The sequence below is a fragment of the Pseudophryne corroboree genome, chromosome 10 (assembly GCF_028390025.1).
Source record: "Pseudophryne corroboree isolate aPseCor3 chromosome 10, aPseCor3.hap2, whole genome shotgun sequence".
NCBI lineage: Eukaryota > Metazoa > Chordata > Amphibia > Anura > Myobatrachidae > Pseudophryne > Pseudophryne corroboree.
This window is the reverse complement of record NC_086453.1, coordinates 334,104,136-334,121,173: the sequence shown is the minus strand read 5'-3', so window position 1 is coordinate 334,121,173 and position 17,038 is coordinate 334,104,136.

Sequence of the window (17,038 nt, the reverse complement as noted above, 5' to 3'; positions counted from 1 at the left end):
CGAAAACCCAAAACCCCGCCAGCCAGTTATCGAACGTGCGAAATGCCTCGGCCCCTATGCCCTTCTTAGCGGTAGCTGCCTTGAACTCTTTCTTCGCGCCTTTCGTCAAGACGAAGACATCCACGTAGTCCCCCCTACGAATGCTTTTGCTGCAGCTATCCCTAAGCCCCCGCATGACAGCGGTATATTCGCAGCGAACCACGCCTGGCAAGTCGCGCCGCTTCCTAGCCTTGCGAGATTCTTTGCTAACCCGCCTTCGCCTCTTATGCCTCTCTTGCCTCCCAGCCGCCTTTTTGGCGTATTTGATCGCCCTTTTCCTCGCCTTCGCCGTGCTACTTATGTCGGACACCGCCGAGGAAAGGGAGGAGGAGGAAGAAGAGGAAGAAGAGGACGAAGGGGACGAGCTGCGCGAACTTGAAGGAGTACTCGCAACCGACCCAGACTGCTCCGCCTCACCTGAAGCCGTAGAATGGTCGGATCCAGATTCCTCAGGCGCGATGTACGAAACGTCCTCAACTTCCGATTCCGCTTCCTCCGTATCTGTCTGATCAACTGCGGGCAAAAAGGGGGAAGAGGACCCAGAGACACACAGAGGCGAGCGCCTAGCACTTCCAGGCGCTGGCGTGCCGTATGAACGCACATTCTCATCTCGCCGTGGCTGCTGCTGCAGCTGAGCCGCGGCCGCACCAAGCTCGCGGCACGCACGCGCTACCCTCTGCGCGGCCGCGCCCGCACCCGCGCCCGATGCGCTAGGAAACCCCCCGGACCCAACCTCGCGCTCGGGGGCCGCTGAGAGCGGACCCAAAGCTGCCACCACCGTGGCGAGGGCCGCAGCGAACGCGTCTTGCGTTAAACTTGTACCCCGTGGCGTAGGAGCGCCGCCTGCTGGTTGCCGAGCGGGCGGAACGCGCCGTGTGGACCCGCCGCTGGGCACGGGAAGCCATGACCCATCCGGACCACAAATCGGTCGGCCCTGTGGGGAAAGGTCCGTAGTGCCTGGGCACCTCACCCTGGACATAGACCCCCCCCTGCTTCCTGTGCCCGCTCGCCCAGGTCCCCCGGAAGTGCCGGATGAGCTGCCCTGCCCAGCCCGGGAGGCCCCGCTCTGCGCATCATGTGACGCCCGCGGCGCCGTGCGTACCGCACTGCTGGGCGAAAGGCCCCGAAAACCTGGTTGATCTCTACCAGGCCTACTTTCCCTCCTCGCCCCGCCGGAAGCAATCCGCAGCGAGGAGGGCTGAGGGGACACGGAACGATGCGGCGTCGCTGCGCGCACCCACGTGCGAGCGACGCCGCAGCCGCGCGTTGGCGCGCGCGCCCCACCGCCTCCTGTCCCGGCGCCCCCCGCCGCCGATGCAGCCTCTTGCTGAGCATTTCTATCCGACGATCCCGCGCTGGGCTCACCGACGGGCCCAGGCCGGATCGCCGTAACTCCTGACGCCCGCCCAGCTCTCCCCCGCCGCGTGGAGCCTCTAAGCGGCCCTGGCAGGCGGGACCGGCCGGGTGTCACAGCAGCGGGTGCCGAGCGGCGTCCAGCAAGGCGCGCCGGCGCGCGCCCGCGGGCTCCCACCGTCCCGACACCACCGACCTCCCCCGGAGGCGAGGACCGTTGGTCCCCTCTCTCCAGGAGGTCAGACCTCCGGGCCGCCACGCGCCGCCCACCGCGGCCGCCAGCAGCTACACCCGCGACCGCAGGGTCGCCGGAGGAGCGTGTCCTGCGCCCTGGACCCAACGACCTCGGAGCAGCCCCATGTGCAGCAGAGGCCTCCCCGGCGCCGGACATCCCGGCCCCGGGCTCAGCCCCGCTGGTCTGGTAACGGGCTGGTGCGCCTACTGATCGGCGTGGGCGGCTGGAGGCCATATTATAATTTGATTCCACAAACAAGTGTACTAAATATAAAAGGGTGAAACAATCTGCCAGGCAGAACTCACCCCAAGGAAATTCAAACAGCAAAGAGGCCCAAAATGGCCACTGCAGTCTATATATACCCTAACCCTCCCCCTTTTCCTAAGGCTGTACTACCTCACAGCTAGGTCCACCCCTCACAGGATGTTTAACCCATTCCTCTCCTATGTAGTCAATTCTTTCTCCTTATGAAGATATTGTACAGTCTTACTGTAAAGGTGTGATACAGTACTTTACTATACACAGTAACCTCAGGAGTTAATGTACTGTACTTTCGAAATACTGTACTGTCTCACTGAGCTTGCAGTATAGTACTGTAAAAGTAATTACGACATTGTGTCGGTGTTAAGGTTGTACTGTGAGTTGAGTGGCCGAGTGGTACAGTATGTTTATGTACAGCAACAAGAATTGATAATATAATATACTATCAGAGAGCGCATATAACTGTGTAAATAACAAATTTATTAATATACAATAAAATAAACACATGCACAAAAAATATATAAATATATCAATTGATTAAAAAATCCCCCATGCTGCAGCGATTAGGTTTGGAAAAAACACTTGTGTATCCAGATTTAAAAGTTCAAGATGTGAAATACGGTCCTGAGAGAAAAAAAGTCCTGTGCAAAAGAACAGAGGTGATATCTATCGTTAGTGTCCAGCTGTGAGCATATGTGTGTGCTCAGAATAGACTCCAATGAGTCACTAGCTTTTGACTCACGGTAATTGCTGCCAGCAGGCAGCCAAATTGTTTGAAGTGTTATGACTTTAAAGTCCGTAATTTGTGGATTTATAGGACCATACTCGCTGTGCTAATAGGGCCACTTTGCAGTGTTGTCCACTATACTCACGACCAAAAGCGTGCCTGTTGATAGTCCGTGGACGGCCCCCGTTTTGCAGTGTCAGTCACAGCCGAGCAGTAACACTTCTCCTTAATGCAGGATGCACCTGGGATTCTCTCAATGGTCTGTTTCCAAACAACCAAGATGATATTGGTAGGTATAAATCGCTGACAGGATAAGAGGACATCAGAATATAACCCCAGTCCTTACGCTTTTCTCCGCAATTATCCGTGTGCGGTTTCGTCAGAGGATAAAAAGGGGGCTATCTTGCTTGTTATTTAAATGCCAGGGGACCAATCACGTTGCAAATTGCCTCATTGTCACACCTGAATAATCATACAGACTCACATGTGTTTAATGAATTACAACCATATAGTGACCAATATAACATTGCAGTATAAAGTAATTTTGCTATACAGCAATATAAATGTAAGTATGGTAATGAATAATAAATTACCTAAAAAATACCTATTTGACAGAAGACAGAGGTGATGGCATGCAATCACTAAATGTATACAGAAATAACAAGTCTACCAGAAACTATATCCTTTATAAAGCCTCTACTATAGGCTAGTGGTGTAATGCACGCACTAGCACACACAGGGTCCCAGGTTCAAATCCTGAACAGATCACAACCTCAGATAATAATTTTTATTTTTATATACATTATTATTTCTTTGAATATAATAATCTACAATTCCTATATATATATTACAACTAATAAAGATATATTTCAAGTGCATTATATCTAGAGAACAATAATGAAGAGAACCAAGTAAACCAAAAGCAGTGGTGATGACCCCCATTTATCTCCACACCTCTTGGTCCTATTAAATTACTTATAGTTTACTCAATAGCAGCATCTAATAGTCATTTTATTTTATTTTAATCATTATCATTAATGTCATTATTAAATTTAAACCCCTTAATGGAGCTCATTAGACATATAGATATTTTGTGAAGGATTAAAGGGAAGGAAACAAGGAAAGATGGGTACGGAGAGGAAAGGCATATGGTATCTAAAGATGGCAACCAATTTATAGATAAACTCCTGGACTTTATCTGATGTTGTTGATCTCCATATTTTCATTTAAGCCGTCAGGAACCAAAGTTCCTAGATTAAAGATCCAGAATGCTTCTCTTGTACACAGCCTATTGAACCTGTCTCCTCCTCTAGGAGTAGAGGCCACAGATTCTATTCCCTGTACTCTCAAAGAGTCAACATTTCCATCGTGATGTTGAGTTACATGTCTCGACACACTGTGATAATTGTTCTTCTTTAAGACATTTCGTCTGTGTTCGAGAAACCTAATGTTGAGACTCCTAACCGTCCTCCCCACATATTGTTTTCCACATATACAACTAATCAAATAAATAACATAAGTCTTTTGGAAATTGATAAAGGTCTCAATTCCAAAGTCCAATTCGAATGCTGTTGATTTAAAGGAGACACTTCTATGAATTATGAATTTACAGGTGATACAATTAGTCTTGCCACATCTAAAGCAACCTATACTTTGATTCAACCAGGTTTTTTTAACCAATGTTTGTGCATTGGCCTGAAAGAAACTAGGAGATAAGTGATTCTTCAAATTCTTAGCCTTTTGAAATACTACTCTGGCTGAATCTCCCAAACAGGGGTTGAGTATTTTGTCCAATTTCAGAAGTCCAAAATTCTTCTTTATAATTTTCTTAACATCCTCTGCATATGTGTTGTATTTAGTTATAAAAGGCATAATCAAATTATTGTCATATCTTTCATTTAGTATCCCTGATTTGGTAGTCATAGAGAGGAGAGAACTCCTCTCCCTCATGGCCACCCTTTCCAAGGAATCATCTAGAAGTTTCTTAGGGTAACCTTGGTCAAGAAATGCACACGTGAGAGCATTTGATTGTTCTCGAAATGACTCTTCATCGGTGCAGTTCCGTTTCATCCTAAGATATTGTCCCGAGGGTATGTTCTCTTTCCATTTGCGGTGATGACAACTACCATAATTCAAAAAACTGTTACAGTCTACCTCTTTTTTGTAGGTTTTAGCGACTAATTTATTGTCCCTAACCGAGAGAGCAACATCGAGGTAATTAATGTGTGTAGAGTGACAAGAGTGACTAAACTTAAGCCCAAAAGTGTTGGAATTAAGATAAGAAAGAAAAGAAGACACACTAGAAGCCCCATCCCAAATAATAAATAGATCGTCAATGTACCGACCATAGAGCACCAAATTCGCGCCGAAGGCCCCCCCCCAAATATATTGCTCCTCAAAGAGCCCCATATATAGATTAGCAAAACTCGGCACGAACTTGGTGCCCAAGGCGGTACCGTGCACTTGAAGATAAAACTGTGAATTAAATAAAAAATAATTGTGTGATAAAATGAAATTCATGGATTCTAACACAAACCCCCGTCGCCTGGATGACAGCCCTACAACGGGTTCAAGATAGTGGCGACAGGCCTCAACCCCTCCTTGATGGGGGATGTTGGTGTAAATCGACTCGACATCACAAGTCAAAAGTACATAGCTCTCTCGCCACTCAATACCACTCACTAGATGGAGAAAGTGAGTGGTGTCCCTGATGTATGACCGAAGTCCGACGACGTGGGGTTGTAAGTAGGAATCCACGAATGCTGATAGATTAGATGTGAGGGACCAAACACCAGAAATAATAGGATGCCCAGGAGGTGCTACTAAGGATTTATGGATTTTGGGGAGGTGATAGTATGTGGGGATAACTGGATAAGGGGTAAAAAGATATAAGTACTCATCCTTAGTAATTGCTCCCTCGGTTAGGGCTTGCATGAGAAATGATTTGAAAACTTGAACATAGGTCATTGTGGGATTGGAGGAAAGTCTAGAATAAAACTTCTCATTCCCCAATTGTCGGGAAGCCTCTTCTAGATAGGGGGTTTGTGTTAGAATACATGAATTTCATTTTATCACACAATTATTTTTTATTTAATTCACAGTTTTATCTTCAAGTGCACGGTACCGCCATGGGCACCAAGTTCGTGCCGAGTTTTGCTAATCTATATATGGGGCTCTTTGAGGAGCAGTATATTTGGGGGGGCCCCTTCGGCGCGAATTTGGTGCTCTATGGTCGGTACATTGACAATCTATTTATTATTTGGGATGGGGCTTCTAGTGTGTCTTCTTTTCTTTCATTTCTCAATTCCAACACTTTTGGGCTTAAGTTTAGTCACTCTTGTCACTCTACACACATTAATTACCTCGATGTTGCTCTCTCGGTTAGGGACAATAAATTAGTCACTAAAACCTACAAAAAAGAGGTAGACTGTAACAGTTTTTTGAATTATGGTAGTTGTCATCACCGCAAATGGAAAGAGAACATACCCTCGGGACAATATCTTAGGATGAAACGGAACTGCACCGACGAAGAGTCATTTCGAGAACAATCAAATGCTCTCACGTGTGCATTTCTTGACCAAGGTTACCCTAAGAAACTTCTAGATGATTCCTTGGAAAGGGTGGCCATGAGGGAGAGGAGTTCTCTCCTCTCTATGACTACCAAATCAGGGATACTAAATGAAAGATATGACAATAATTTGATTATGCCTTTTATAACTAAATACAACACATATGCAGAGGATGTTAAGAAAATTATAAAGAAGAATTTTGGACTTCTGAAATTGGACAAAATACTCAACCCCTGTTTGAGAGATTCAGCCAGAGTAGTATTTCAAAAGGCTAAGAATTTGAAGAATCACTTATCTCCTAGTTTTTTTCAGGCCAATGCACAAACATTGGTTAAAAAAACCTGGTTGAATCAAAGCATAGGTTGCTTTAGATGTGGCAAGACTAATTGTATCACCTGTAAATTCATAATTCATAGAAGTGTCTCCTTTAAATCAACAGCATTCGAATTGGACTTTGGAATTGAGACCTTTATCAATTGCCAAAAGACTTATGTTATTTATTTGATTAGTTGTATATGTGGAAAACAATATGTGGGGAGGACGGTTAGGAGTCTCAACATTAGGTTTCTCGAACACAGACGAAATGTCTTAAAGAAGAACAATTATCACAGTGTGTCGAGACATGTAACTCAACATCATGATGGAAATGTTGACTCTTTGAGAGTACAGGGAATAGAATCTGTGGCCCCTACTCCTAGAGGAGGAGACAGGTTCAATAGGCTGTGTACAAGAGAAGCATTCTGGATCTTTAATCTAGGAACTTTGGTTCCTGACGGCTTAAATGAAAATATGGAGATCAACAACATCAGATACAGTCCAGGAGTTTATCTATAAATTGGTTGCCATCTTTAGATACCATATGCCTTTCCTCTCCATACCCATCTTTCCTTGTTTCCTTCCCTTTAATCCTTCACAACATATCTATATGTCTAATGAGCTCCATTAAGGGGTTTAAATTTAATAATGACATTAATGATAATGATTAAAATAAAATAAAATGACTATTAGATGCTGCTATTGAGTAAACTATAAGTAATTTAATAGGACCAAGAGGTGTGGAGATAAATGGGGGTCATCACCACTGCTTTTGGTTTACTTGGTTCTCTTCATTATTGTTCTCTAGATATAATGCACTTGAAATATATCTTTATTAGTTGTAATATATATATAGGAATTGTAGATTATTATATTCAAAGAAATAATAATGTATATAAAAATAAAAATTATTATCTAAGGTTGTGATCTGTTCAGGATTTGAACCTGGGACCCTGTGTGTGCTAGTGCGTGCATTACACCACTAGCCTATAGTAGAGGCTTTATAAAGGATATAGTTTCTGGTAGACTTGTTATTTCTGTATACATTTAGTGATTGCATGCCATCACCTCTGTCTTCTGTCAAATAGGTATTTTTTAGGTAATTTATTATTCATTACCATACTTACATTTATATTGCTGTATAGCAAAATTACTTTATACTGCAATGTTATATTGGTCACTATATGGTTGTAATTCATTAAACACATGTGAGTCTGTATGATTATTCAGGTGTGACAATGAGGCAATTTGCAACGTGATTGGTCCCCTGGCATTTAAATAACAAGCAAGATAGCCCCCTTTTTATCCTCTGACGAAACCGCACACGGATAATTGCGGAGAAACGCGTAAGGACTGGGGTTATATTCTGATGTCCTCTTATCCTGTCAGCGATTTATACCTACCAATATCATCTTGGTTGTTTGGAAACAGACCATTGAGAGAATCCCAGGTGCATCCTGCATTAAGGAGAAGTGTTACTGCTCGGCTGTGACTGACACTGCAAAACGGGGGCCGTCCACGGACTATCAACAGGCACGCTTTTGGTCGTGAGTATAGTGGACAACACTGCAAAGTGGCCCTATTAGCACAGCGAGTATGGTCCTATAAATCCACAAATTACGGACTTTAAAGTCATAACACTTCAAACAATTTGGCTGCCTGCTGGCAGCAATTACCGTGAGTCAAAAGCTAGTGACTCATTGGAGTCTATTCTGAGCACACACATATGCTCACAGCTGGACACTAACGATAGATATCAGCTCTGTTCTTTTGCACAGGACTTTTTTTCTCTCAGGACCGTATTTCACATCTTGAACTTTTAAATCTGGATACACAAGTGTTTTTTCCAAACCTAATCGCTGCAGCATGGGGGATTTTTTAATCAATTGATATATTTATATATTTTTTGTGCATGTGTTTATTTTATTGTATATTAATAAATATGTTATTTACACAGTTATATGCGCTCTCTGATAGTATATTATATTATCAATTCTTGTTGCTGCATTTGTGGACAGATCAGTACTGTCCAATTGAGAGCTGCTATTTCTTAACATATACGACCATAATTATATATTTTTAGGAGTTTTAAGACGCGCTGGAATTATTTGTCTTTCTGTTTATGTACAGTACTCTGTGTAATGGTAAAAGGACCATGGTTAACCAATAGTCAAGCATTCATCATCATGGGTGTCATGCAGAAAATATCAAACAGAAAATGAGTACAGTAATACTGTAGGTAAATGTACTGTATAATACTTTCTGCTTCGCCTCATTAGCAAGGCACAGCAGGAAGGGACATTGACAAGATGTACTGTACTAAACAAAATCTCCCCCCTCTGGCGATGTCCCCTGAGCACTTCAGCACCGAGTGGAAGCAAGGAAGAGGCAAACAACTACAGACCAGTGAGTCTTAAGGTGCATACACACGGAGAGATTTTGGCTATGAGAGATTTTGACTAACTTTTCTCTTGAACTGGCAGTAGGAGATTTTGACTAACTTTACCAGAGATTTTGTCTAACTATGCAAGAGATTTTGGCTATGGGAGATTTTGACTATCTCATTTAAATAAGGGGATGAGTGTCATATATAGGATGAATTTACAGGGTGGCTGGTATTTAAATAGCTAAAAGTAAAAAAAAAAAATTTGCGTGGGGTCCCCCCTCCTATGTAAAACCAGCCTCGGGCTCTTTGAGCCAGTCCTGGTTGTTAAAATACAGAGGAAAAAATGAGTAGGGTTCCCCCATATTTAGACAACCAGCACCGGGCTCTGCGTCCGGTCCTGGTTTAAAAAATACGGGGGACAAAAGACATAGGGGTCCCCCGTATTTTTAAAACCAGCACCGGGCTCCACTAGCCAGGGAGATAATGCCACAGCCGGGGGACACTTTTATATTGGTCCCTGCGGCCGTGCCATTACCCCCCCAACTAGTCACCCCTGGCCGGGGTACACTGGAGTGAGGACCCCTTAAATCAAGGGGTCCCCCCCTCCAGCCACCCAAGGGCCAGGGGTGAAGCCCGAGGCTGTCCCCCCCATCCGTGGGCCGGTGGATGGGAGGCTGATAGCCTTTCAATAGTAATATTGTTCTTTACAGGAGGCCTATAGGTCCCAGCAAGCCTGCCCCAGCATGCTGGCACTTGGAGAACCACAAGTGCCAGCATGCCCGGACATAAAGGGCCCGCTGGCACCTGTAGTCCACCTGTAAAGAAAATATTTAAAAAAAAACACAACACATTCTTTTTAAAATCCTTTATTAAACTGGGTCTTCACCTGGGGGCGGCGGCCTTTAAGCTCTTTTGCATGGCCGCCGCCTTCCCAGGGCTTCCGGTGTCTTCACCTGGGGGGCGCCACCTCCCCAGGGCTTCTGGGGTCTTGCTCCGGCGTCTTCACATGGTGGGCGGCGGCTGCTAAGCTCTTTTGCATAGCCGCCGCCCATCCAGGACTTCCACGGCGTCTTCAGGAGCTCTTCTCCGCTCCTCCTCCGCCGTCGGACTGAAAGCCGCTGCCTCGCGCTGACTTATATAAGTCAGCGGGAGGGGGCGGGGCGATGACGCGGCGACCCGTGATTGGCTCGCGGCGGCCATCTTGAATTTCAAAAATGACGCTGAGGCGCCATTTTTTAAACTGGTACCGCTCCGCTGCCAAACTCTGCAAGAGAAAGGTAAATTTCCGCCGCCCGCACCGCTGCCGCAACCCGCCGCCGCCCGCACCGCCACCCGCACCGCCGCCGCCCACACCGCCACCCGCCGCCGCCCGCACCGCCGCCGCAACCCGCCGCCGCCCACACCGCCACCGCAACCCGCCGCCGCCCGCACCGCCGCCACAACCCGCCGCCGCCCGCACCACCGCCGCCTGCAACATCGCTATCGCTGGGAAAAATTGCTGGCCTCTAGCGATTTTAACTAACTTTACCAGCGACATAGCCAAAATTGACTTGCCGGCACTGACTATTTTTCCCAGCGATAGCGACTTAGCGGGGACGCGCATCGCTATCGCTGCCTGTATACACACGGAGCGATCTGCACTAACTTTCTGAGCGATTTTGACTATATAGTCAAAATCGCTTAGTTATATCGCTCCGTGTGTATGCACCTTTACTGTACTTCAGTAGTAAGGAAAAGAAAGAGATGTACTGTAGATTATCTCAAATACAGCAATTTACAGGATCCCAAACAGCATAGTGCACTGGGGGAGATCATGTCACACAAACCTTATTGACTTTTTGGACTGTGACTAAAGTGGTGGCTAAAGGTGGAGCCTTGGATATACAGTACAATAGCTTACAGTACTGCCTGACTTACTTAAAATAGTATTAGTAAAAAAATACAATATTAGCAGTAAAAGAATACAATTTACCTGTTTCCAGTTAGCTGAATCAGGACCATTCTTCTCAGGAGATTCAGGAGGCCTGCAGCCTTGGTACCCCGACAGGAGTGACCCCCTTCATACTGCACAGTAACCCACAGGACCTGGCAATAGACCGGGTCAATACCGGGTTATTTGTGCCATGTGAAAAGGGTATTTTAATGCCAGCTATGCTGTGATGCATGCACATTGCACAAAGCTACATCTGTATCTTATAAATATTAATAATGAATTCATGTAATTCCAATATTTACAGGGTCATATATTTGTAGTCCTTTTTCTCCATCAATGTGTTGTTCAGGGACTTTATGCCTGTATATCAGAAGTATGAGAAAGTGGACCAATGTGTAAGGAAATGTGTGAGCGCTGTGAGCTGGGAAGGGGCTGGAAGCCCCATGCGTCTCATGCCTGTCAATCATCCAATGTAAAGAAAAGGGTCTCATGATGTTGGCAGGAAGAACAGGGGCCATGCGTTGGGGAGCTGGGGGTAAATAAGAGCTTTCAGCCAGCACTGCTGTCAGACATGCGTATGCGGCGCAATGCGCACGTGCAACGTACTTAAACAACAGCCCATGTAGTTTCACACAAAGTCTAGCAACGTTTTCAGTCGCACTGCTGGCTGCAGAGTGATTGAGAGGAAGTGGGCGTTTCTGGGTGTCAACTGACCGTTTTCAGGGAGTGTTCGGAAAAACGCAGGCGTGCCAGGAAAAACGCAGGTGTTGCAGGACGAACGCAGTGCGTGTTCATGACGTCAAAACAGGAACTGAACCGTTTGATGTGATCGCTAGCACTGAGTAGGTCTGCAGCTAATCTGAAACTGCACAAAAAAATGTTGTAGCCGTTGTGCGATCCTTTCGTTCGCACTTCTGCTAAGCTACAATACACTCCCAGTGGGAGGCGGAATATCGTTAGCATGGCTGCTAAAAACAGCTAGCGCGCGAACAACTCGGAATGACCCCCTTTGTTATGTTCAACATACTTGGAACCCAAGAGATTGGGTGGCAATAGAAGAGTTCCGGGTACAGATATGTGAAGCTGTGATAGAACTGATATACGCAGTTTCCCCTAACAAAAATCCCTGACTCCATTGTCCTCCCCAGTGGTCGATTAACACCTCCAAGACTATGGTTTCTTGTGCCCACGGCAGCCGCATTTGAATGGATGAATTAGGTCCGCCCAGATTCCGATGCCCCCCCCCCCAGTCTTAATAAGAGATGAGGCATTAAACGAGACCAAGGAGAACAAGGGGAAAACTAACTAAGACTGACACGACTAAAACAGAGAAGGATACAAAAAATAATAAAAGTAGTTTATGTGCGGCACGGCCGCCTGTAACAACAGCAGATCAAGTAATGTAACCTAACTGCCAAATACGAACCCATTGTAAGAAGGCAAGGACCGCAATGCGGAAAGCACCGCAAAAATTACACTACCAAAAATAGATAAAGACAATACGGCTTCAGCCATAAAGTGCGCAGAGCCGCTACTGACAACACCGCGACAGGTGTGCACATGAAATGACCGGAACCCAGAAGCTTCGGATACCAGACCACTTTACTGGAAGGCAACTCGGAGGACAGCAGGAAACGATCCCTCAGAAAGGACTCAGCAAACTGGACAGAGGACACTGGAGTACACAAACTGGATGCAGGAACACACCAGAGGCAGGAAGACAGGCTCCACAGGAAGCTGCTGACAGGGACCAGGAACAAGCTTGCAGGAAGCTAACCAAGAACTGGAACATACAGGTACAACAACAAACTTCTATCACCAGCGCTGGACTGCATGCTAGCTGTGTAATAAGGGAAGCACGCCTCAATCAGGATGGCTGGAAGCGAGGCACAAGGTAATAACCAAAATACTGGCAGGTGAGGCTACACATACAAGAGCCAGACTGCAGTACACAGACACCACATAATGAACAAATTATCTGACAGGTGAGGCTTAACACATAGAAAGTAGGCCGCAGTTACACAGACTCACCACAGGCGGCCAACAAGTACAAAAAATACTGGCATGCAATCAGAAATATAACATAAAATTCATGAACAGAAAGCAAACAGGAATGAACCACTGCTTGTGGTTCATAACAGTACCCCCTCCTTAAGGGTGGACTCAGGACACCCCATAAAAGCCAAGGTGAACAGAAACAGAAGTATAACATAAAATGCATAAACATAATGCAATGGGGAATGAGCTACTGCAGTGGCTCATAACAGTACCCTTCCCCCTTGAGGAGGGGTTAAATGACCCCAAAATACAGGTTTTCCAAAACAAAGGATACATTTAAAAAAACTGACACACTGGTATAAACAGACAATGGCAAGAAGACAGAAACAAGCTGTGGCAACAGCTTGTAACAGTGCATCCCCCCCTTGATGGTGGCCCATGGACACAACTATAATTTTTTTTTAAACAACAAGGCAAAAGTCAGCAATTATTTATTTCTTTTATTTTATTTTTTTACATGGTTCTTGAGGTCTGACCAAGGTAATTCCCCAAACATTGTCTGAACTGATGGTACCTTGCAACAAGGCTGGGTTCAATCCTGAGATTGGTTTTCTAACCTTTGGTGCTAAACTTTCAGAAGTACTGCAAGAAGAAGACAGAAAAGCACATCCCGCAGTCAATTCAATAGCCTGAGATTTTTGTGCCAATTTTATAATGTTCGGTGGACTCTCAGCAGATAAGAAGGAGACTTTGAGGAAACTGAACTAATTTCTTTGGGACCATATTTCTTAATGACAGCATCACTGGGCATCCTGAAGAATGGGATCTTCGGTTTTAATTAAGTTGGACGCCCATTCAAAAGGCTCTCTTCTATAGGAATAAATCAGATAGAGCACAAAGTTCTCTGAATTGATGCCCAAAGATGGTCTAGACTGCATAATGGTAACATAGGGTTTGGTGAGTGCAAGAAATTGGGCTAAGTCCCCATTAAAGACTATAGACGTAGAGATATAAAAAGCGTCAGGATCCGCTTCATTCCCATATGACAGGAGTGAATTGTTGGGACCAGGTCACTACCAACCTTACTCAAGGCTGTGCACTTTGGGACCCTCTTTGGGGCAGTGGCCTTCGGGAACCCCTCTGGGGCAGTGGCCTCTGGGAACCCCTCTGGGGCAGTGGCCTCCAGGAACACCTCTGGGGCAGTGGTCTCCGGGAACCCCTCTGGGGCAGTGGCCTCCGGTAACTCCTCTGGGGCAGTGGCCTCCGAGTTTCTCCCTGGGGTCAGCACCTCCGACTTTCTCGCTGGGACCAGATCGTCAGACTCTCAAGCTGGGACCATATAGTCGGATTCTCTCGCTGGGACCGGATTGTCAGACTCTCTCGCTGGGTCCGGAATATCGGACTTTCTCACTTAGACTGGAACATTGGACTTTTCCCACAGGGAACGGAACATCAGACTTTTTTCACAGAGACCAGAACACTGGACTTTCTCACAGAAACTGGAACATCGTACTTTCTCACAGAGACTGGACCATTGGACTCCCTCTTTTGAACTGGACCATCGGACTCCCTCTCTGGGAATGGACCATCGGACTCCCTCTCTGGGTCAATATTTATCTTCTCCTGGGGTTATGGCCTCCGCGACATTTGCTAAAGCTATGACCTTCAGAAACTCCACTAAAGCTATGCCTCTTGAGTCCTTTCCTGGCGAAGCGATCTCTAGAACCCCTCCTGGGGCCGTGCCTCTCGAGACCCCACCTGGGGATTCTGTTTCAAAGATCCCTTCAGGGGTTGTGCTTCTCGAGTTCCCTTCCGGAGCTATGGCTTTAGATACCCTTTCTGGGGTTGCGCCTTTCAAGTCCCTACCTGGGTAACAGCTTCTGAGACCCACTCTGGGAATGACACCTGAGCAATTATATCCGATGCCCCTCCTGGACCCTGAGCATCGGGCACAGCTCCTGGAACCTGAGCATCGTGCACCACTCCTTGCCCCTGAGCATCGGGCACCACTCCTGAACCCTTTACATCGGGAAAAGTCTGATGTTCCGGTCTCAGCGAGAAAGTCTGATATTCTGGAAAGTCCGATATCCCTCTGGGGCAGTTGCCTCCGGTAACTCCTCTGGGGCAGTGACCTCCGAGTCTCTTTCTGGGGTCAGCACCTCGGACTCTCTCACTGGGACCGGATCGTCTGACTCTCTCACTGGGACTGGAATATCGGACTTTCTCGCTGAGACCGGAACATTGGACTTTTCCCACAGAGACCGGAACATCAGACTTTCTCACAGAGACCGGAACATCGGACTTTCTCACAGAGACCGGAACCCCGGACTTTCTCACAGAGACCAGAACATCTGACTTTCTCACAGAGACTGGACCATTGGATTCCCTCTCTTGGACTGGACCATCGGACTCCCTCTCTGGGATTTGACCATCGGACTCCCTCTCTTGGTCAATAATTATCAAGACTTCTCCCGGGGTTATGGCCTCCGTGACTTTTGCTGAAGCTATGACCTTCAGAACCTCCACTAAAGCTATGCCTCTTGAGTCCTTTCCTGGGGAAGCGATCTCTAGAACCCCTCCTGGGGCTGGGCCTCTTGAGACCCCACCTGAGGATACTGCTTCAAAGATCCCTTCTGGGGTTGTGCTTCTCAAGTTCCCTTCTGGAGCTATAGCTTTAGATACCCTTTCTGGGGTTGCGTCTTCAAGTCCCTACCTGGGTAACAGCTTCTGAGACTTACTCTAGGACTGAAACCTGAACCATTATATCCGATACCCCTCCTGGACCCTGAGCATCGGGCACAGCTCCTGGACCCTGAGCATCAGGCACCACTCCCGGACCCTGAGCATTGGGCACTGCTCCTGAACCCTTAACATTGGGCACTGTTCCTGGACCCTAGACATTGGGCACCGCTCTTAGACCCTGAGATCCCCCTACTGGGGTTTGCAACTCTGATTTAACAGGAAAGGGTAAACATTCCCCTTTGATTCCTGAATCTATAATGGAGCTCCCTAGACCAAAGACCCCAATTTTAGGACAGAGTGTTTTTTTGTGTGGCTTTCATGACAAGTACCTCTGCCACAGTTGAGACAGGAATAGGTCTTGAAACCTGACTCAACTCGGCCTGAGGGCAGGACCTGATGCCACATTTTGGCCTGCACAAATAACAGGTCTGCAGAAAATGGCCTGAACCCCCACAATATAAGCATAAATTTAAGTTTCTGCGATGCTGATGCTCCTCTTCTGAGAGCTTGGTCCGCAGAAAACTTTTAAACCTTTTCTCTCCAACCAAATCTGAGGATTCTCTTGTCACAATATTGTGAGAAAGTGTCTTTTTAGAGATACTGTAGATGAACTCTCAACAAATTCGGGCAGGATAAGCAAAATTTTGGTCCGAAGGTTTTGCAGTTGCTTTAAGGATTGCTACAAAACTTCCAGCCGCTCATGTTTCAATGCACTGAAAGCAGAGTTCAGGGCTAAGAGAGATGCCTGCAGGGCTTGCACAGTTGGCACAGGAAGATTTCTGGCTAGACAGACTAGACTGGACTAGACAAAACTGGATTCTGAACTAGACAAGAGAAGGCTGGATGGGATTCTGAACTAGACAAGACAAGGCTGGGCTGGATTCTGGACTCGACAAGGCTGGCCTGGATTCTGGACTAGATTCTGGACTGCAGTGATTTTTGGACTAGATTCTGGACTGCACTGAATTCTGGACTGGACCAGATTCTGGAATGGATTTTGGACTGAACTGGATTCTTCCCAAACAAAAAAGAAAACTACTCCATTTAGTTTTGTTTTTTGTTGTATGGCAGGTGATACTGTTATGTTCAATGTACTTGCAACCCAAGAGATTTGGTGGCAATAGAAGGGTTCAGAGTACAGATACGTGAAGCTTCGATAGAACTGAGATACGCAGTTTCCCCTAACAAAAATCTCTGGCTCCATTGTCCTTCCCAGTGGTCGATTAACGCCTGCAAGACTATGGTTTCTTGTGCCCACGGCATCCGTGTTTGAATGGGCAAATTAGGTCCGCCCAGACTCCAATGCGCCCAGTCTTAATAGGAGACAAAGCATTAACCGAGACTAAGGAGAACAAGGGGAAAACTAACTAAGACTGACATGACCAAAACAGAGAAGGATACAAAAAACATCAAAGTAGTTTATGTGCGGTGCGGCCACCTGGAACAACAGCAAATCAAGTAATGTAACCTAACTGCCAAA